The following is a 23,620-nucleotide window of genomic DNA, read 5'->3' as shown; positions in this document are numbered from 1 at the left end:
TGTTGTGAGTAGTTGAAATCTCCTGTAGATGTTTATTTTGAATGCCTAACTATAGAGATTGGGAATTTTGTAGGTATTTTTTTTAATAATAGCTTTGAGATATGCAACATAGCAAACAAAGTCACATGAAACAAGTCTTCTGCACACAAATTGATCAGGAAACCTGTAGAAATGTTCTCATTACAAATACTGAATCTATGCTGACTTCAGAGAAATATCTGGCTTTTTCAGATTGTGATAGAAGAAAAATAAGGCTTTCTGAGAAAGGTGATATCATTTAATACATTTGCTTTAGGGAATAGAAGTTCTTCTCCTGGTCTAGAAAAAGATGTCACCTATTCCTTTGCTCGTTTTGCCTCCATGCTTAGATCACAGTTGTAAGAACACCTCTAATACTGTTAAAAGATGTCATTCTTTTAAAAGACTATCAATATTTAGTACTTTACATTGTCTGATTCTTTTTATTTAAAGTACTATCATAAAGCCTCATTTGGATTTTGAATTCAGTGAACTGTATATGTCTTTAATTTTGTTCTCCCTGGTCTTGAACAGGTTTTATTTAGTGGATAATAATGCCACTACTAGCCTTAGCAACTAGAGAGGAAGGAGAAAGGATGTGCAGTGAAAACCAAAACTGAAGTGAATCCTCACATCCATCTTTTATGGAAATTCCACTTCCACCATTGCTAAGAAGTTCATTGCTAAGTGAATCAACAGCTTTATTGCCATGTTAAAGGAAAATATACTATCCTGTGATATGCTATAATATTGTTTAGGTTTCTGGGCTTCCCGTATATTGGTCATAAAATTAAAAGGTGGGTCAAAGCCAGGAGAATTAATGTTGTGCATTTAAAACCAATAAAAAGATGCAGAGTTCAACCAGAACAATGTATGCAATCAAAGCAGTCAATAGTATCATCACTTATTAAGATTAGCTGACACTTTCTATTATCATACCCAGTTGGGTAATAACTTGATGACGTTTATTGTTCTGTATGTCTTCCACCTATTGAAGTATTTCAGAGAAAACTTCAGCCATTTTCAAAAATGAGGAAAGATTTGTCCTTTAAGGATACTTTGATCCTTAATTGTGATTACCATTTCACAATAAGTAGGTAAATAATGCTATCTAATATTTGCACTGTAATGGTACATTTGGCATCATTTATGCCAAGGATGTTTTGCTGGATGCCCATGCTTACACAACTGATATTCAGTTGCTAAATTCCTAGAATGTTTGAATTTCAGTGGGTGTAACTAGGAATCTGGTTTCAGTACAGAAAACAGGAGATGAACGCTGGAGCTGTGAACCACAGCACAAGTGACGATGATAAAGGATCAAAGGAAGAAAGAGTGAGGTTGTGAAATGGGATTTGATGAAGCAGAAGTGAAAGAAATGAGGTCAGATATGTCTGTATAGTAACTGTTGAGTCACAGCCTGAACCACTGATTGAGCAGCTGGGGAAGGACCTGATCAGCCCTGCGAGCACAGGTGAAGGCAATTCTCCCATGTGATTGGAAGGGGTGGAGCCTGGCTGTACCTTTCTTAGACCCTATTTAAGGGCTGACTGCCACTGGGGAAGGATCTCTGATTGGAGATCCCTTCCGTGTGGAATTTTCCCTGCAAACCTACCTCTTCAGTGATGGGTGAGTGCTTTTCCTTTGTAACACTGTCCTATTCAACAAAATGGAATTCAACCTTTTGTTGAGGTTTAACGAAAGCAAGTGTAGAGTGTTGCATCTAGGGAGAAATAATTGCATGTACAGGTTGGGGGATGACTTGCTGGAGAGGAGCTCTGCGGAGAGGAACCTGTGTCCTGGTGGATGACAGGTTGGCCATGAGCCAGCAGTGTGCCCTTGTGGCCAAAAAGGCCAATGGCATTTTGGGATGCATTAAAAAGAGCGTGTCCAGCAGGTCGAGGGAGGTGATCCTCCCCCTCTACTCTGCCCTGGTAAGGCCTCATCTGGAGTACTGTGTCCAGTTCTGGGTTCCGCAGTACAAAAAAGACAGGGATCTCTTGGAAAGAGTCCAGCAGACGTCCATAAAGATGGTGAAAGGCCTGGAGCATCTCCCCTATGAAGAAAGGCTAAGTGAACTGGGTCTGTTTAGCCTTGAGAAAAGAAGACTGAGAGGGGAGCTGATCCAGGTCTATAAATATCTAAGGTATGGGGAGCAGAGTGGTGAGGCCAGATTCTTTTCAGCATTGTGTGGAGACAGGACAAGGGGAAACGACCAGAAACTGCAGCATAGGAAGCTCCGCATGAATGTGCGCAAGAACTTCTTTATGGTGAGGGTGGCGGAGCACTGGAACACGCTGCCCAGGGAGGTTGTGGAGAGTCTCCTTCTCTGGAGATATTCAAGACCTGCCTGGACACCTACATGTGTGACCTGGTGTAGGGAACCTGCTTTGGCAGAGGGTTGGACTCGATGATCTCTAGAGGTCCCTTCCAACCCCTACAATAATGTGATTTGCGCTAGCCCCTTTGCTACTGTACTCCTGTATTGCCCTTCCATTGTGTTGACCTTTCTGATTGTAATAATGAATAAGGAAAAATAACATGAGGTGAAAACAGGAATGACTTTTGTTAAATGTAGAAGCCAGCTTTGCTTTTGTTGAACAGGATAGGATACTGGGAATCTGAGGCTGAAAAAAGTCTCAAAGGGAGAGAGAACCTCAGATGGGACCGTTGGTGAATGTTAACAATGGTGAAATGCAAAATAGGAGATGAAAAGACGTGAATTGCTGAAACTACTCGGGTATCAGGGAACAAGAGTCTTGTTTGAAAAGGAGAAATTAAAACTTATGGGCAAGAAAACTGAGAAGGAGGGTAGAAGGTGAAACTGCAAAAGCAGAGAAGATGGGATGAGTCAGGCATTTGGAAGGCACAGCATGGAACAAATGTGAAGAGGCAGAGTACAGGATGTATGTTATCATGTCATGGTGGAGAGGGAAACAGCAGCAATGCCTGAGTTCCCAGAAGGGGACTTGCCTACAGACCTGGCAACAGGAGCCAGGAATCCCATGGTTCGCCCTGCTTCCAACACTGCTGCGTGCAGTTGCTGATGGCCACTCCCGGCCCTTTCAGATTCAGCAGAGTGTTCCTGTGACAGAATTTCAAGTTTCTTTCCATTATTTTAAAAAAAATAATAAATAGTTAAACAAACCAAAGGCCATTGCATTGTTATGGTTGTAGAACTCAAGCACTTATGTAGTAGGTAATGCTAGCTTAAGATTGCCAGAATCTCACCATCTGAAAAACAGTGATAAAAGTCCCATTCAGCAAGAGTATTGTGAGGATTAATTGTGTATATGTTGAAAAGTGCTGCACAGTTTTATCATGCATTTCTGTTGATTTCACTTTTTGAATCAAAAATCACAGAAATAAATTGGTGTGGCCCAGATGGGAAAAATATATGAAACATTATTTAATTTTTTCTAAAGCCCCACTACAGGCTATTGAGGCTAAAAATTATTTTAAAGAATATGAAAGTGTTTCATTTTTCCTAGTGAATATGTTCTTTCCTGTGCTGAAGAAATGGAAGACTGGCTTTCCTATCTGTTTGAAGATTAATCTACATTCAAGGTTTTCTAGCCTCAAAGTTGTCTTGTGAGAGCAGTACGTATTGACAGGAACAAAAACTAATCCACATTAAGCAGTTTAATATATTCAAAAATGAAATGTCAGGCAACATGAGGCAAAAATGTGTTCCTTTGTTTCTCTTTTTTTCTAATTGAGTGGGAAAAAATCACCTTGACATAGGGGCAGTTAAAAGCTGGTATTTGCAGAGCTGTTAATTTGTTGATCTTTCATGAAAGCAGCAAGTTAAATGCATGTCTTTGCCATTTTTGGAACATTAAAATTTATATTCCCTTTGCAGAAGTTTTGCTAGCTTTTTGGTCAGCCGGCATTGTCCATTTGCTTTTCATGCTTAATGATAACAGTGGAGTAAAAGCCAAGGCAATAGCTACATTTTGTCTTAACGGGAGTGCACAGAATTTTTGATGCGTATGTATGGGATCAAAACTCAGAATGGAATCAATTTGCCAGGGCTGCGTATTTTAATAAGCTTTTTCTTTTATTATTATGATGGTGGTAAAGGAGATGAGGAATGAAAAGGAACCTTGGTGCTGTTAGAGTTCTTTCCAGAAAAGACAGACTCCTTAAAAAGATGTCTATACTTTATCTCCTCTGGCATTGATGTTGGACACTGGGATGCTGCCAGTTGGATTATTTGTAGCACAGCTGTGACATTCCGTACTAACATCTGTGCTGCTGTAGGAAGTATTTCCCTTTAAACTATTCCTTAGAATTTCAAAGTGTCAGTCAGTCAGAGCAGGGTTTCCTTGGTATACAGGCTATACAACTGTTCATGAAATCTTTTCTGATTATGTACAGTCCTTAGAAGGTTATTTAATTGCTTACATGAGAAATAAATAAAAATGATTAGAAACTTATTTGAATTTGAAGGGGAAAAAAAATGATCTATTTTCCTGATATAGACCTAGGCATAAATGTGAAACAGTGTAATCTCTCTGATATACACTAAGTTGAGGATCGCAAATTCCAGTCTATCAAGTGAACAGATAATATGCATTTTAGCATGCTTATGTACGTGAGAGGTATTTCTATATTTCTGTGATTCCATCAGTTTCCAGATCATATGCTCAAGACCTAAATTACTTTTCCTCCCAAATAAAGTCAGAAGGGAAATATTGTTAGAAAGACAGCTTATTTCTAGTACAAACTTCTGCCTTTAAAGTGAAGAAGGTTCCTAAAAATGCTAAAATCCTGGAGGAATGTACGTTAGGTGATGCCTAAACCCCTGTAACCCAACTCATGCTAATCCTACAGATAGGGCTGACCCCTGAGCCTCAGAACACACTTGTCTAAATGTAGAAACCGGGTAGGATTTTAGACATCTTGAGGTGCTGAGCTAAGCACTCAAGCCTAAACTTCAGGACTGAAACAAATGGCACCTTAGTCACTATTTGGGTACTGCTTTTAAAAATGTGTGTAATATTTAGAAGAAGGCAGCTTTAAGTATCTCATGTGCAGAACCAAGAGTCCCGTGCACGGCATTCTGCTCAACCTATCTCATGGCCTCAGGAGTGTCTTCCCTGCCAGGATGTGGTTACCTCCTGAGTTCCTAGCGCCGGGCACACCACGTGTCCCGCGTGGCCAAAACTAGTTTGATACAAAGCCTTTGGATCCCACTGTCAGAGCAGCTGATGAGTTTTGTGATAGGGAGATGCTGAGTCAGGAGTATTGACAGGGAGCTGCGCTGGAAGCATCCCTGAATCATGCTCCCTGGCTGTTTGCTGTCTCTGTTCTATGAATTGTACGTTTCCACTCAGTGAGTGGCACAACTTCAGCTATGACTCCTCCCAGAGCTTTGCTTTTAGTCTGGTTGCTAAGAGATGGAAGCTTTGAGTTCAGGTTCCCCCCACCAAAGCTATCAAAGACCTCACATCCCAGATTTTACGCCTCTTCACTGTGCATCGCAACAAGAAGGGAGAGCTCTGGTCTCTTGCTTCTCAGCGATGTGCTCCAACACAAAGGCTAGCATGCATCAGCATGCAGCAGGCTCTGTTGTGCTCTTCCATGAGCTCAGTGCATCAGGTCTGAAAAAAGCTCACTGCTGTATGTTCAGTTCACAGTGACCAAGAGGGGCTCTGGAGTGCAGGAACAGCAAATTTGTGGTACACAGATAGATGGAATAAGAAGATGTTCTTCTTGTCTGTGGGACAGCACTTCTTGGCTGTACAGAAATTATTCTGGAGTTATTGGTACATGTATTGGTAAAGATATGTCAGTTGTGCATATATAGTTAGTTATTGTGGCAGCTTACATGAGTTAGTACCCTTCGCACTGCACCCTTGATCATGACCCGGTTATTGGTAAATTTGCTGAAGATCCCTTGCAAATCTTCACGAGCATAAACTGAGGCATTCAGGGAGTTTATAGCAGAAAGGATCGTCTAGTTTTTAGAAATAAGGATCTCAGCCTTGAGGCTGTTAAAGAATTGGATGATTTAAGCTTTCTTGCCAAGATAGAATTTTCCTGTATAACTTATGAATATTTTCTTGTAGAAATTAATACATTATCTCTTATGACAGATACCAGTTTCCTTTGGAGTTAAAAGGTAAATGATATTAAGGTTGAATTCTTTGCAAAAAGAAAAAAATCATGTAATTTTTGCTTGAGTCTATTATTGTTTAAGAAAATGCGTATAAGGCAACTTGGCCAACTCTAAAAAAAAAAAAATGCAGAGCTTAGCTTCAGTTCCTATTAGTGCCCAAGAGGTCTCATTCTGATTGTTTATGGAGTTAATTATGTGATGATTCAACATTCTGTATTAAATATTAAAATTTCTGTTAATAATATATGTTCTATCTTGTGAGTCATCTCAATTATAGCCCAATCTCTTTAGCCAATAAATAACTAAAAGACAGGGATATCTTCATCTCGAAAAAGCTGGTGGTGAGACTGACTAATGCAAACAGGAAATCTACTTCACAGCCATTTTTTCTTCGACAGAGTCCAGATGCTGTTTGAACTATTTGATTTGTCTATGCTGGTATATACATCGATATTTCTTTAAAAAAAAAAAAAAGGTTGTTTGTAATTTTTTGTAGCAATCTCAGTAAGTTTGGTATATTTGGCAACCAAACTTGTGGGTTTTCTTAAAATATTATAGCTCCTTAGTTTTATTTGAACTCACTGAAATGTATTTGTCAGATATTGATGGTTTTCCTTTTGCAACTAACAAAACGCAGTCAATCTTGATGCTTTTTTTTTTTTTCTTCTTTTCACTTGTGTGGCCACTGTGAGTCTGAGTGGAGGTGTGGGGCTCTCAGCAGTACTTACAGCATCTGATGGAGAAAAACAGACTTCTGAAACAATCTCCTCTAGGGGAAAGTTGTGAGGCAGTTGTGCTAAATATTGTTCTGTATCATGCAAGCATCGCAGAAGTAAACTGAGAGTGTTAGGGAAATGCATGATGTGCAGTTGCTGCTCAAATGCAAGATTACAAATGCTTTCAAATCATGTTTGTGGAATCATCTTTGCCCTTTGATTCTTGTAGGCATGGTCACTATCTGAGCCATCTGCAAATAGAGAAAATGTGGCTATGTTCAGTTTCTCTACTCCTTCTGTCACTTCTGAGAATGATACTTCAGGAGAAGTAGTTGGAACATTTTTCATTGATTTCTTTTATTGAGAAGGAGACAGCTCTCCAACTCAGAGGAGTGATTCCTGTAGTCAGAAAGTAATGGCTTCTTTCTTGTTTCCCATACTATTTTTAGACAGAGATGGGTTTTGCAGGAGACTGAGCTCTTCAGGATGAGAGGATGTCTCTTCCCTTTTAAGAAACTGTATGTTTGGCTATTGGAGCACAAATAAATAAAAATACAGGTTTCCCATAGATCTGAGATTATTTATTTGCTTCTGTTCAGCTGCTGTTCTGCCTATCAGAGACATGTCTGTGCTTGTTTAACATGAATTAAAATTATGTGAAAGCAAATACATGGGAAGTCTTAACAGTGGAAAAGACCCTTCTTATGCAAGGTAAAATGAACAAAAAAATAAATACAAAACCTTTCTTTGTTTTTTGCAGGATGAGGCTACACCAGCTGACAAGCAGTACAAACAGGAGCCAGCCCAGGTCACTTACTCTACGTCAGCTGTTTCCAGCACACAGGAGGTGTTGTACATTAATGGAAATGGGACCTACAGTTACCATAGTTACAGAGGGCTCGGAGGTGGGCTGCTAAATCTCAACGATGCTTCTAGCAGTGGTGAGTTGCCTTATGAAATACGTCTGTGTGTATATGTGCTCATGTGTATGTTTCCCCTGCTGTACAGAAAGCTAGTCCAAGGGATTCAGTATCCATGGAGTATAAGTGGATAATGAGGAGGAATGCAATCTTGCAGACAACTACTGCTAAACAAAATCCTTGTTCTCTGGAACAAGTCTCTTTCAGTTTCAAGGGACTAACTCACAACAGTCTTCAATGAGACTGAACCCAAGCTATGTGGCTGGATTTTGAAAGCACGAAGCTCCATACATTTTATGAAGGAAATGAATTAGCATAGATTTCTCACATGGTTTGTCTGGCTAACTTAATTTACTGTAGGTAAGAATCTGGCATGACAAGTGTTAATTGAAAAATCCTCAGTTGTTGGGGAGTTTTCTGCTTCAGGTACACGGGCTAACTTTGGCAAGACAGGAGGTGTTCAGCTACAGCCTCCATTTTTCAGCATGCTAAGCAATTTTCAAAATGTTATCAAGGCTGCAGCCTGCAGTGTATGGTGTACTGGTGACCTTCAGTCGTGTCTACTTCATCTTCCTTCAGTGAATGATTTGTGCTATATATTTAAAAAGCTTTTAAAATGCAGTATTTTAGTTCTCAAAATTCTTTCACTTAGAGAGTGAATGATGGTTACAGTTGTTTCCATATGAATAAAAAACACACGCGGTGTTTAATACGATCTCTGATCAAACGCTTTCACAGGAGTAAGACTGTGGAAATCTGTTTTCCTGGGAAAATATACAAGAACTTTAAAATTATTTTACATTATTATATTATGGTCAGAGAATGTTTAAGCAAGTTCCCACTGAAAACAGTTTGCTTTTGTTCTTTCTTTCAAGTAGAATTGATCTTCCCATGCATCTTCTTTGTCAGTACAACCCATCAGAATTGTTCTATGTAATCCTAAACTGTGATGGAATCACGACTGCGTTGTATCCCTGTTCTTCCATTCAAACCTCTTGTAACTGGACACATTTTTGTAACTCCCTTTTTACAGTGGACTGTAGAGTTTAGGCAAGAGTATTCTGTCACCTCAGTATATGCTTTATTTAAAAAAAAAAAAAAAATACAGGTACCAATTTGGCATCATAAATTAGTCTTGTTTCCAGATTAGAAGCAACACTTTCTTTGTATCATTAATGTAGAGGAGTCTAGTGCTTTGTTGTAACTAAAGCTGAAGATGGGTTTTGTAGGAAAAAATCGTTATCCTGGAGCTATCAGAGGCTGTACAGCTAACGTTACTTCTTAACTGTGGGGAGTTCACTGCATTCCACTATGTAGCAATACCAGAATACAGGGGTCAGTGGAATGCTTATGGGTTGCATAGTGATGTATGTTCAAACATTTCTTCTTCCTCTCCTTTTCCTACTTGCCCTAGCAAATTTTGTCTGAATGTGTGGTTTTTTTTTTTGGTGGTGGTTGTTTTTTTTTTTACTTTGGAAGAAAAGTAAACTGTTGCACCTCTTCCAGTTGGCTTTGCACAGTTGAAGCATTGTACAGAGTTGTCCATCTTCTCTGCAGGGATCTCATGTGATCCAAAACTGTACAAACTTACTGTCTGTGTGACTGCACTTGGAAACCAGTTGTTAATGCTAGCAATGTAGCTGGCTGCAGATCTGTGTCCCACCTGCCATTTCAAGAAGTTCATTGGGAATGTTGTGGAGTGGGAATGCCACCAGTTTCTTAGTTTCATCGACACAAAAGCGATCAGTAGTCAAACTGATTATTTCTGGACTACTGAATGCAAAGTCTCTAGCTCCATTAGCTCTTTAAGACAAACTAGGGGATTTGGAGGTCAGTTATTTGGGATTTGATCATCATCTCTTACATGTTCACAGATACTTGGTTTTTCATTCTTGATTGGGGTTGTAGTTGAGTTCCCTTCTGACTGATCTCACATGGTGGTTGTTTTCAATCATTATTAATTTCAGGGAATCTTGTTAATTCCCTCTCTGGAGAATTGAGAGAGTTTGTTGCAAATTGTTTTCAGGATATAAGTGAATTTTAAGAACAAATTTCCTTTTCAGTTCAGAAACCCATCAAATGCTCTCATCACCTTTACAAGTGTTCTCCTAGTGTAAAAATAAATACACATCTCAGTCAGAATACATGTATAAACAAATACAGTCTGTTTTTTGTGTATCTTCCTAAAACAAGGAAAAAGGAAGAAGTTGGAAAAGCTAGCTAAAATTCATAGCTTGAATATCTATTTCTGGGCATTTCCACTCAGTTAACAATTTAATTTGACTATTTCCTTCCCTATGGAGTTCATTTCTACACTGATACCATCTTACGGACTCTGCTCACCCAACTGTTTGGTGGCTTTGGCTCAGGGAACTATCTGTGTCTGTTGTTGCAGTGCTTCCCTCCTCAGTCTGTCCTTCCACATGGCGAATTACAGATCCATAATTAGCTCCTTACACAACTGTATGGAGTGAGCTTTCATGCAACAGCTAAATATGAGCAAGCAGAACACAGCAGCTTGTACAATGACCCTTCCTTTTTTTTGTAGGAGTGAAATAAACACAGCAGGGAAAGGTGTGGTCTCTAAGTCCTTTCTATTTTTTCCCCTGCTTTTAAACCATCTATGCAAACCAGCTCAGCTTGAAAGCTTCGTCTGAACAGCAAGAAATCCTCAGGTTGTCAGAGCCTCTTTCAGCCTGTACACAGGCTGGAGAGAAACTATTGATTTCTTCTAGATGTTCAAGGAGAACTGCTTGTTGAGAAGTATGGCTTTCCATGTTTCTTGTTTTTTAAGTTTGATGAAGTTCCTGCTTACAGAGCTGAAAAGAAAAGCCCCAGGATGATGTCAGTGTGAATGAATTGGCTTGCCAGCCACAGAGGCTTTATCTAGCCCAGCTCCACCATACCTGGAGAGATATCCAGCTTGAGGGCAGGAAACAAATTACTCCATTGGGAGCAAAATATTTAATTGCCACTATCATTTGTCAGAGACCCACAGAAGTAGGAACATCCCAGATGTCTCTGTCTGATGTATTGCCATTCGACCCTGAACATAGCAGGGGGGTTGAAACTAGATGATCATTGTGGTCCTCTTCAACCCAGGCCATTCTATGATGATGACTCTCTCCAGCTGTCAGGACCGGATCTCCACAGACACTTTGTTTCCCAAGGCCCATTTTCCCTTAGAAAATATGGTTCTACTGCCACTGCTGGGCTTCCTCAAGGTGATCTGGGAACAACTTCTCTGTTGTCAGCTTTTCCAGGCAGAAATGTCAGCCAGTTCCAACTGTGTCTGTTTAAAAACAAACAAACAAACAAACAAAAAAAAGCAAACAAAAACCCTGCGTCTCAGACCGGATGGTAGATTGGCTATGCAAGACTCACCCAAGACGTTCCCTTGTATTATGATATGACAAAACAATTATTCTGTCTCTGTTTCTCTACACAGATCTGCAGCCAACTTCCACTACAGCCACAACTCAGCACTGCCTCCCAGGCTCCACGAACGTCCAGTCTCCTTCCAACTCAGGTAAGTCTTCCTTGCAAGACTAATAAAGTCACACTCTGGCCAGATCCTGAATCCACACGAGTCTCTTGCATTCCCCTTTCCCTCAAGCAGGCCTTCACAATCTGGCTGAAATTCCTGTTGCCCAGCAAGTACCCCAGTCACTCTGCTCATCTCCCTCTGCTGCCCCATGATGCCTCTGCTCTCCAGGCCATTCTCAGCTTTACCTACATGTAAATCAGCCTTCTTAGTCCTTCAAGCTCTTGAAAAGTCTACTATATCATCCAAGCAGCTCAGGCTGCAGGATCTCTGTAGTAGTTTTGTAAAATGAGGAGCCACCAATCTATCTCAAACTCAGTCCACGTTAACCTCTGTTGATATTTGTTACTGATAAACGGGGGAATCTGATCTAGTATTTGATCTAGTGGCTGGCAGCCCTGTCTGTAGCAGGAGGGTTGGAATTTAGTGATTCTTGAGGTCCCTTCCAACCCGAGCCATTCTATGAAAATTATTGTATGTCTTTTCCATTTTTCCCTTTATGCAAACTTGTTTTCCTTGTTTATAAACTTTACCAAGCTTTAACTACTTGAACTGAAAGTTTCCATCCAGAGGTCATCTGTGGGCTGAATACTTTTGAAGTTGTTTAATCAAAAGTAATTTAGCCACAGGTTATTGGGAAAGTGTGCCAATTTATGTGCTTATGAGGAACCCCAGCACCTTTATGAAATGGCTCACAAACAACACTTGGCAGAGGGAGTTGTCATGGGGATTTTCTCTGTTCTGAGAAAATGTGCTCGGATTTGGTGAAGCTGTAAAGATTATCATCTGTAAAATCTTGACATTTGAATGTTCGGTAGAGGTTTCTTGGTAATAAAGTAGAAATAAGTAATTAAAAAAGAAAAAGTCCAACTGAGAATATCAGGAGTCCAGCCAGTTCTTAAAGTCTGACTGGGTCACCCACAGCATGGCTGGCCATGATGCAGGGGGTGAACAGGCAACCACCCAGTTGCCTTCTCCAGCATTTCTTTACGTCTTTACTGCTGTACAGTTTTCTGTATTCTTAGTGCTATCCTTCTGAAATCAAAGTGGAGGTAGAAAGGAAAGGCAAAGGAGCCTCTCTTTATCACATAGATGCAGAACAAGATAGATACAGTTAGGAATCTGTGAGGGCGTGCTTAGTTGCATTTCAAAAAGGCAAAATGCAGTACTGGGAGAAATTGGCGTATGTTGTGGCAGAAGTGGAAATTTCCGTCTGTGAAATACTGTCTGAATTGTGTATTAAGGCGATCCTCCTATTTCTTCCTCTCCTCTCCAAATTATCAGCCGCATGGCATTTGCAAGTATTATCTTGCTCCCACCATAGGAACTGTGATGAAATGTCTGTGAATTAATCGGACAGTATCTTTTCTGTCTTTATAGAAAGTCCAGGAGGCAGACAAGAGAAGTGTATACTACGTAACTAATCTCCTGTGATGGATATCAAATGTTACTGGAGTGTCTCATATAATCTAATCCTGTCACTGAAAACCAATGTGTTTGTTGATTGTTGAAAATGTGTGATGTTGAGTGATGGTAGATATTTTTGTATTTTGACATCTCTATTCTCAGGCAACAGTTTAAATTATCGAAAAATGTGTTTCCCAGAGGGAAAAGGGTAGGAGTGAGAAAGAGGCTTGAAAGGCCCAATGCATTGGTCCCTGATTTCCCAATCTAAGATCTCTTGACACTTATAAGAATAGTTTAAGGCACATGTGTTCTGTTTAGAGGTAGGAGTACAAGAAACATAATATTGCAATAAAACAGTAGTAGTAAATACATCCGATTTTGGGGAAGTTACATGTTTTGATGTTTTTTTTCTATTTATTTCTGTGGGAATAGAGGTGAATCCAGTAAATATTCACTTCTTGCTTGTGGTAGCAATGGTAGTGGGAGGACGGCTGGGTGATCTTGTAGATCCTTTCCAACCTTGTAATTGTATGATTCTTCTGAAGCTCCTTATGGGGGAAAAAAAAATGGGAGAAGTATATGTGCAGTAGAAAAGACACAAGAAACTCTTTGAAAGAGGTTCCTTAGCTGCTAATAAAAGTATAGAATCTTAGATGCTTAAAATCATTTAACTTTTAAAAATGATTTATTATTCTTAATTATTAGAGATACTGAAAGAGTCATTGATATATTTATTATTCATTTATTGATTTTTATTTTTTATTTTATTTTTTACTTCAGCAGTAATTATAAGATTTGTCTATCCAGGTATAGCATACAACTCTAAAGGGAGTTTTGCTGGGACAGGTGATACTGTCTAGGCGATCAGTAATAGTACCTCTATGTCTGAGTCATATTTTGAAATTTAATTTAAATTGCTTAATTTAAATATAAATTTAAATTAATTTAAATTGTAATTAATTTAAACATAAATTGCTTAACCAGCTTAATTTCAGACCTGTGACTTATAGAAAAGCCATTTGCCCACGCTGTATTTAATGGCAGATACTCCCAGCAGCTAACTTGATAAGTGGTTGTCTAACACATGAAGAGTGGATTTTCAGAGTTCTCCTATTTAGCTTGATGTGATTCCAGCAGGAACCGTTTCACTTCACGGGGGAAATTAGGTCTGTGTAACTGGACTGAGGTGGTAAGTGTACAATATTCCTGTTTTCAAGTGTCAACCAGGTGGCCTCTCCAAGGTACAGAGGGAAAGTATCTCGGAGTCTTCAGCAAGTATACTGCAGAGATTATAAAGGAAAGGATCTGTCTTGTGAATATGTTTAACCCACTGCTTAGGAGAACGTAGTGCAGCTATAGGAACATGGGCGACGACAATAATGAGTTGCACTCATACACTAAGAAAATAGATAAAGTTCACCTTTACAGTGTGTGCTTGATCTTTGCTTGCATACTGCCATGGACACTATAGAACCTGTTGATGGTTGCATATAGGATTTTTAATTGTCCTGAAATACTATAGGATGGGAAATAATATGCTAAATCATGCAGTACTACCTTGGAGGACCTTAACACTGCAAAATTTATTGACAAAAAAAAAAAAAAAAATCAGATTAGGCTTTCCCCTCTATTTAAGGACACACTCCCCCGTTCTTGTGAAGATTGGCAGGTTAATAAGTACCTGTTAAGCATATGAAGGAAATACTTCTACTTAGGAGAAATAGCGCATAAGCTACTCAATTTTCTCCATATTTAGGCATCTCTAGTGATGGCTTCTGGAGATGGAGGTATATGAAATGTATACTGTAACCAGTTTTTTTTTATGAAGCCTTCAGAATAGCTGTGATTTACTTGCCTGGGTAAAGAAATGTGGTGGAAATGTATTAAGTTTTAGGTTTTTCAATAGCTAATTTAAACAAAATTACACAGGAAAATCAATACTAGAAGAGTAAGATGCATTTATTCCTTATCCTAGAATCATAGAATGGCTTGGGTTGAAAGGGACCCAATGATCATCAAGTTCCAACCCCCCTGTCACAGGTAGGGCCACCGACCTTCCCTCCAGATGTGGTACTAGACTGGATTGCCCAGGGCCCCATCCAGTGTGGCCTTGAACACCTCCAGGGATGGAACATCCACAATCTTTCTTGGCAGCCTGTTCCAGCACCTCACCACTCTCTCTGTGAAGAACTTCCCCCTGACATCCAATCTAAACCTTCCCTCCTTGAGCTTAAAACCATTCCCCCTTGTATCACTCTCTATCCTTGTAAAAAGTTGATTCCCTGCTTGAAAGACTAGTTATGACTGATAGAACTACAGATAAGCTAAAACACTTTTAGCATAAAGCAGCCTGAACTTTTAATAATCTTTTAATAATCTGTAATATTGCCAGTAAGTGTCTATCATAGCTGTTAAAAGATGAATCCTGTGTAATACATCATGAGATGAATGTCCGAGTGAGATATTGTCCCAGATGTAAAGCTTGGCCTGTCATTGGCAAGTTTTGGAGGTGGGGCATAGGGGTCACATTGCAAAATTAAAAGAACTGAAGTCCTTATCTTCGCATCAAGCATGGCTTCTTTTCCTTCTGTTTGGTTCTCTGACAGCATGTGTGTCTTCCCTTCCTGGGAAGGCAGGCTATACTCACTTACAGAAACCATAGCCAAGAACTCTTTTCTGCGTGTCAGGGTTTCTTTGTTCTTTGCCTGGGATGCTTTTCTCTGAGGGGAAGAAGGACAAGGAACGGTTACTTGTTGAGAACAAAGCAGAACTTGCCTTGGAAATGAAAAACCTATTTTCCTTCTACTTGTAAATAATAATAAAAAAATAGTTTGAAGTAGCACAGTGAAATTAATTTCTTAATTCTTAACTGCACAACTGCACTTGCACAAAACAATATTGGTGGTTGGTAGATAGCTGGACTAGATGATCTTAAAAGTCTTTTCCAACCCTAATGAGTCTATGATTCAAAGACACGTATTCTGAGGAATTAGAGAGCTGTCTTCAAAATCGTTAATTGGGATATCTAGGAGCACAGGGCCAGGTCTGCATTTTGACTCTACAGATTTGTGAGGAGTTACACTTGTGAGTACGTTGTTACATTTGTGAGGAGTCTAATAACTTTCTCTTCAACTACTTAAAATCTAGATTACAAAGGAGAAAAGCCCTTCAGTTTTCTTTCAGGAAAAAAACCTGTGCTCTGCCACAGCAGCTCTGTTCTGCCCTATATTGTGTGTGTGTTTTAGGCTATGACATGAATGAGAATCAAGGCAGGAGCATGAAAGTAAAAGTAGGTTTACCTGGAGCACGATGTCCTCAATATGTCAGTGGTAGCTTTTCTGCTGCTGCCTCAATAAATATACAAGTCTTTAATGGCTTCTCACCACTGTTCATTCCAGCTGACTTTATGATTAGTATACCCTTCTCTGTGCTGGTTTAAGGTTTTACTTGGAAGTATCCTCTGTGCTTCTTCCCACTGTGATCGTTTGCCTGTAGCGTATGTTCGCTCTGAAACATTTGCTGAGGTCATTGTCCTCTTATTTATCCTTTGTACTCTGGAAGTCATTTAAAGTCAATTCATTTATGCTAGTGTAAAACTGGATAATATAGTTGTAAGGCTAAGTAGTGTTCATGCCAGTTACATAGCAGGAACCGGGAAGATCTAAGCAGACCCTTTTGGTTTGAGTAGTTTCTTTTCGTAGTCCCATTCTCCTTTCAATAGAGGGGAGGTTTTCATTAACTTCAGGGAAAATGTAGACATGGCAGTTTCAGCATTCTTGTGGTCTCAGCAATACTGTTGCATAAACATAGAAGAAAGAAAAAATCCTTGGTTTTGACCAGATTTTCTGCTTCTGGAAATCAGAGCAACTCTTGAGTGTAGTGCTTAATCCTGTGGTTCTGATGAGATTATTTAGGTACATCCCTGGAATACAAATTGGTGTGTTTAGTAATCTAAAGTTGAATATGCTAGATTTTATAATGATTCCAATCTCCTTAGAGAGAAACATGTATCCAGTGGGCCAGTGCTGAGAAAGCTTGGGCCCTGACATAGTTTTTTCCAGGTGGAAGTGGACAGTGACATTTATTTCATAGGAACGCAGGATGTATTGCTGTGGATAACTTAATCTCAGTTTGCAGAAATTAATACTGGGTTAGGCTGATTTTTCTACCTGATAAAAGTATAGATTTGCTACACTGTCAAGTGAATGAATGCTATTTATCCAGGTTTGCATATAATAAACTTCCTGATATTTACTTACATAGATACGGGAGGGATGGAACACTACCCTACAAGAACAGGCTGAGAGATCTGGGACTGTTCAGCCTGGAGAAAAGAAGGCTCCGGGGCGACCTCATAGAGACCTCTCATTAACTAAAGGGGAGCTATAAGAAGGAAGGGAACAGACTCTTTAGCAGGGTCTGTTGTGACAGGACAAGAGGAAATAGTTTCCAATGAAAAGACAGGAGATTTAGTCTGGATATAAGGAAGAAGTCTTTTACAATAAGGAGGTGAGGTGCTGGAATAGGTTGCCCAGAGAGTTGCTGGGGGCAACCTGATCTGGCTGTAGGTGTTCCTGTTCACTGCAAGGGAGTTAGACTCAATGTCCTTTAAAGGTCACTTCCAACTCAAAATATTCTATGATATAAGGACATCTGTCATAGAATCATATGTTTAAAAAAGACTTGAGTCCAATTTTGCTGGTATAAAGCTCCAGGCAGAAAAAAAACTTTGAATAGTGTTCTGTGGAAAAGACAGACACCTCATCAAAGCACCGCATGCTTTAGCTGTTAACTGTGGACCCCAGAAATTCCCCAGAAAGCTGGACTTCATGCTAGCGGGTGGCTTTGTTACCTGCAGTAATTTGCAGCCTCCCCTTGGGAGTGCTGTGTTCTGCTGTAGCAAATGTGTTCTTGAGAGCATTCTTTGATGAGAACACAATGGTACAGTGGATAAGCTGCCAGCAGAACATGGTGATTGCTGCAGATTCACTTGCCAGTGCTCAGACCTTACAGGGTCCCTGCAGAATATTGCCAGCTGTATGTGGCCCACAAGAAATTTACAGTGTGTTTCTACCTATATCAGACAGATTGTCACCAACCTCAGATCATTAATGATTGGCTATTTAACACGTGGCATTGGGGCTATTCAAATAAATGACCAGTTACCTATGTCAGTAAGAGATTCACAATCTGGCCATGTGCTAATTGAAGCAACAGGAAGTTGTGAAAATAGATATCTAAAGGATGTAAGTTCAGTATGCTGTGATAATGAATGCAAGTGTGCAGATGGCCTGCCTGCCAGCAGCAGATCCCATCAGTGTCAGGTCAAGCAGCTTGCACTGCTGGGATACCCCAGAGGCTAAGTTCCTGCTGGCAGAGGACTTGTGTCACATGAGTAGAATTTTAAGGATTCCTGTCATATATGAAAACAAATTTCTGTGGTTCCTGTCAAGGGAATAGTAACTGGACTGTTACTTGTATGTGCTGTTTCTATCTGGCACTCAACTGAAAGTACAAATCCACAGTTTTGCTGCTGTGGCTTTGTCACTACAAACCTGTGGTGGTGAAATGTCTCTGGCAGTGGGATCTGAGCCTTCTTTTCTTTCCCTTTGTTTCCTGCAGGTCCAACAGATCTCAGTATGAAGAGGCAGTTAGCAAGCAGCTCAGGCTCCTCCAGCAGTACAAGCTCCAGGCCCCAGCTGAGCCCCACTGAGATCAACGCTGTGAGGCAGCTGGTGGCAGGGTACAGGGAATCAGCTGCCTTTTTATTGCGTTCTGCAGATGAACTGGAAAACCTGATTTTGCAGCAGAACTGAGTCATGTGACCTACACACTGGCCTGGTCTTATCTCAGAGTTTCCACTAATGACATTTTGATTTCCCAGAGCACACACTTCAGTTACCGCGCAGTCTTTTAGGAGAGTTAATTACCATAATGCCACACTGTTCTTGATCCATAAAGTGATGTGTTAAGGTGCTTCAAGTGAACTTCGACCTCTGGTATTTCTGAGGTACTTTACTGTGTCCAGCCTATTGCTTTTGTTTTAGTGTGTCAGCATAAAACAGTGGCTAGAAATTAACTCGTTCTAACACGTGGAGGAAACAGAAGATGCTGTGATGTTTTTTTGAAAAATGGTTCAAGATCCAAGTGCAATATTAGTGGAATGTGATACTGACTCATTGGACTTAAAGCTGCAGTATATGGCAAACTGTTGCCAAATGTCCTGTTGCTACAGGGCACAATTGCAATTAAAAGGATCTTGTATTTTAAAAAAATGTAATTTTTATAAAAAGCAAAACAAAAGATTTTTCGTTTTCATTCAAGATTTTTCATTTTTACTTTGGTAAACTTTTTCACTGATCCTGAAAACGTTTTGAGGAGCTATTGTAAGTCCCCCTTCCTCTCTTGAACCCCTGACTGTGCCCTTCTCCCCAACTTCATATTCTTTCTACAGTGAGTAACTCTTGATGCTGGATAATTCTCCCCTGTGTACTGTAAATTGTCATCTACAGAATACCTTCCAAAGGAAGCATGCATTTCCTGCATTCATACCATTCTCAGCTCCATTCTGTAATATATTGCAGCTTTATTAGCAATTAATAAAAAGTTGAGGGTTTTTTAAAAAAACAACATATCATTGAGAAAACAAAACTAGAAGTTGATTTCTTACAGTGAGCTCATCTAACTCCATGATCACTGCTGCTGTCCCGGACAAGTCCCTCTAGTTGTGATTGGATATAGGTGATGAATGTTAAGAGGTTGCAAGTGACAATCTGAAAATTTGCACTCTTGTGTGTATTTATTATTTTTTCCTTAATTTAAACAAAATTCTTGTGGAGGAAGGTCACTGACACTTCTGGTATGATTTGTATAATGCCCAGGCCTAGCTAAAAACTGTACAAAAATGTAAATGGATGCAGCTGCAACTATACTGAAACTCTTCTCTCTCCCTCACCCCCCACTCTTCCCAACCCCTCTATTTCTTATTTTATAATATTGATTACACATTAATGGTGTTTTCTTTGTGCACTATGGCAGGTTTATTTTTAAGTATATAGAAAAAGTAATTTAGTTTATGCTTACTGTACTATCTGTTCTGTTGTTTGGCTTTTGTTGAATAACAATTTTCTTGTGCATTCCTAAATTTGCCTTATTTCATGTACAAAATTTTATGTAATTCCATTTTTTGACAATGAGTTTAAGGCATCGGTGATATTTTATATCTACTTGTTACATATAGTTTTCCAAGTAATGACTGTGATTGTGACCAAGTAATGTGCACTTTTTCTTGTAACTGTGGACATTGCTATGCTTTTTTTTCTCTAGTGTTTCTAGAATTACTGTTGCTTACAGTTATGTAAAAGAAAAAGAACTTTTGTGATACTGTTGGTGAATATTAATGTGAAAAAGCCTATGAAATATGAGTATTTTGAAGGTAACATAGATACACAAACATCTCTAAGTTGTGAACTGATGTTCACATATTTAAATGGGAATTCAAAACCTGAGGGCTGGAATCATTTCCTCTGTTTCGTTTGGGTAAATAAACATATTTCTGTGTTTAAATACATGATTGTGAAACATTATAACATTTAAATTGCCATAACATTTAAAGTTATAAGGATTATTCTCTTTAGACAGGGAAAACAGATTTCCAGTCCAATTCATGCAGACAGCCAAAACTCATTTCTCAAAATAATTGGGTAAATTCAGTAGGCTTATCAAGCTGGAGCTTTGTTTTAATGAAGAATTTCCTCAATAAGACTAGAAGTATGTGGTCCATAAATCATAGGACCCAAGTCACTAACATTTTATAATATTAAATTGGCTGGAGGCAACACCATTTTGCTACTCTGCATTTATTTAAGAAAACAACAACAACAAGAAAACCTGTTGGGTGTCTATTTTAAAGGCACTTATTCTTCTATATGAGAATATTGTTTCAATTCCTTACTAGCTGCTAACCTATCACTTGAGAAATGCATTTACTTCCCACATCTACTCACAATGTTTGTGAAAGCCTGTAGCTTGTCTCTCCTAGAAGTGTGATTCCCTCAGCTTCTGTCTCTCTAGACATTCAAAAGTCTATTAGGATCGAAGTGTTCTTTTCTCTCTTCTACTTTTATTTAGCTCCAACTTATTCTGTCTCTTGCTTGTCAGAGGGGAAAAAGCAGGTACCCTGTGGCAGATTGCTATGTTACTGAACCAAAGGACAACACTGGCACATGTTTTCCATAAAGAATGGTGAAGTGAAAATTACACATAGGTTTCATTAGTCCTGTCTTGTACGGCCAGTATGCAGCAACCAACAGCTTGTCCAGAAGGCTGCTTCCCAGCCAGGAATACTTCTCAACTGGACAGCCTCAGTACTTTCTGAGATGCTTTGCTAAATCCAAATAAATATGTTAGGGAAAGAGATTTATGTCAGTGGCCTACCCTCTGGATCCTTTTTCCAACTGAAATTCCTTCACTTGAAGGAGAAGTAGGAAAGTTACGGGTTAGAAAATGACCTTCAAGGCCTGCAGCTAGCCTTTCCCTTTTTCTGCTCTACCCCCAACCTACATTAAGCATTCTCCAAGTATGTCTTCTATACCACATCCTCTTCTTCTGGATGCTTTCTCTTAAGTGTTTAGGGCCTCCTTCAATTTTAGAGGCAATTTTAGATGCATCCTCCTTTAAATGTTCACACAGATACATAGCTTTCAGCCCAAGTGCTTTATCTGTGCCAAATTCCAGCAGACTAATGGAGTTTTTAATCTACAGCTGCTTCTACCTCTGTGTACTGGGTTTATTCGTTTCTTCTTTGGATGAATCATAGATTCAGTCATAACTTCCTTTTCTAAGAGGGTACTGAAATTCAATCCCATCCTGTGAAGGAGAGACTATAAATCTCAGTCCATTTTTGTGTGTACAAATATAGACCCAAGCATCACAATCAAATTTGCTCTCTTGAATCCAGTACAGGTCTCACAGCTACCAATTGTCTGCTTGCCCTGAACCTCCTAAGGAAGTAATGGCTCAGGTGAAGAGCTCCCTCAAGCCACAGACTGAATAAGGTATCCAAAAATAACTTCAGAGAAATCTTTTTCTTAGCCACATCTTCTGTAATCAATGCCCTATAAACTCAGTCTAAATACTGCTATTAGGATAAGGCCAATCCCTTCCAGTACAGGCACATCTCTGAGTATTCCTGCCTAAGTCTGCCTTCAGAAAAGCATTCCCATTATGTCCAGAGCTGTTATTGTACCAAGCTGATGTATGGCTCGGTACACCTCATCCATGCAGACTGTAGAGACAGCCCCACATCTTTCCAGCTACCCTTCAGTTTCCTGTCCTGCAAAACCGTCAGTCTTCCAGTGAGTTTCTGGAAGAGGAAGTCTTACAGGAGAATGTCCTTTAATATCCTTAAATTCCCATTTTATCTGGGGCCCTGAGTGCCAAACTTGACAATGTTGTCAGTGCATTGGGCCTCATTAGTCTTAACTATTCACACTGGGGAGGCAAGTTGTTATTCTCTCTTCAAATTCTAGGGTGGTTTTTGTTGATAGGGCAGGCAGCTGGGCAAGAGCTTTAGAAACAACCTTAGACTGTGGGAGTGGGAAATGCTACCAGCTTAGTAACTTACTAGATTTGTTTACTGTACTTGACATTGTCAGCTGGAAAACTAGAGACAGAACACATGAAGAAAGATCTGTGGTCAAATTATTTCTTCTAGGTTGGCACCTTGCTCCTTGTCGTCAAAGAACATCACTGTCTCAGCTATGATGAACATCTCAAGCTTCAGAAAACCAGTGCATGAATAAGCAAGTTGCCTTTCCCTTATGGACAATCTTCTGAATGAGGAAAAACAGATGAGCACATATATGACCATAGTTGCAAAAATGATCAGAAAGCAGCTATACTGAAGGAATTGGATATTCTTCCTTGAAGGATCTGAGTACCTACTGACAACATTAAGTGGAGGTAATTTTGTTGCTGAAATTCTATTCAAACTTGGAGAAAATTTGTTTTTCCTCAAGTTCCTATCCCTGTGTTAAAAAAACCTACTATAAAGTTCTAAAATCCTCCTAGTTTGAGACGCTTGTCAGTCATTCATAATGAAGATGTTTACTTTCTACATAAAACTGAGCATATTGGAGACTGGAGTCAGGACTACCCTGACATCCACTACTGAAAACCAATTACTGGCACATGAAAATGAATTCTGAAATAATGACACAAATCAAGTAATGCCACACAGATGATTACTGAAGTAAGTACCTAAGAATATGAAATGACTCTGTGGGAGAAGATCTATCTTGCACTTGGCCTTGTATCCTGGCTCTAATAATAAATAAAACAGATAAAGATGCAAATACAGCAATTCAGAAGAATAGATCAGGCATAGAGCAGTGCTTTTAGAATACACATTCATGGCCTTCAACAGTTTAAGGCTGTAGCAGGTAAGTTTCCATCCTGTTACTCGCTCATTACTCCCAGCAGAATGAGGGAGAGAATCACAAGTGCAAAAATGAGGAAAGAAAAAAAGGTAATGTGTAATAGGTGAAGAATAAAACAAAAAAGGAAAAGACCGACAGAAAGGGAATTACTCAACATATCTGATCAGTAGACTGGCCCCAGAGCATTGTCTACTTCAGAAAAGCTTCTCCCTAGTTTTAGAGAAATTGAGAATGTCATCTGATAATGACATTACGTGACGAGATATCTCTTTGGACACTGTGGGTCAACAGACCAAACTGTGACCCTTCCTAGCTTCTATCGCAGCCTACTCAAAGTGAGGAGGCACAATGGAAAACAGAAGGCCTTGATGTCATTCAGACACTCTTCAGCAATAGCTAAAATGTGGGTGCGTAACTTAAGACACTTTGGCACAGATCCAAAGCAAAATATG

At 39.5% G+C, this 23,620-nt stretch overlaps 1 long non-coding RNA gene across 1 annotated transcript; it reads left to right on the top strand.

Moving 5' to 3' along the window:
• The first annotated feature begins 1,564 nt into the window (after positions 1 to 1,564).
• On the top strand, positions 1,565 to 23,207 carry LOC104910321. The gene is made up of 4 exons (XR_792962.3): positions 1,565 to 1,647; positions 7,619 to 7,799; positions 11,227 to 11,307; positions 18,352 to 23,207. It is a non-coding gene; the product is annotated as an uncharacterized LOC104910321 (long non-coding RNA).
• The last annotated feature ends 413 nt before the right edge of the window (positions 23,208 to 23,620 follow it).

The sequence above is a fragment of the Meleagris gallopavo genome, chromosome 3 (assembly GCF_000146605.3).
Source record: "Meleagris gallopavo isolate NT-WF06-2002-E0010 breed Aviagen turkey brand Nicholas breeding stock chromosome 3, Turkey_5.1, whole genome shotgun sequence".
In the NCBI taxonomy this organism is placed as follows: Eukaryota; Metazoa; Chordata; class Aves; order Galliformes; family Phasianidae; genus Meleagris; species Meleagris gallopavo.
Note: the sequence above shows the minus strand (reverse complement) of the source record. Positions and strands in the feature narration are given on the sequence as shown.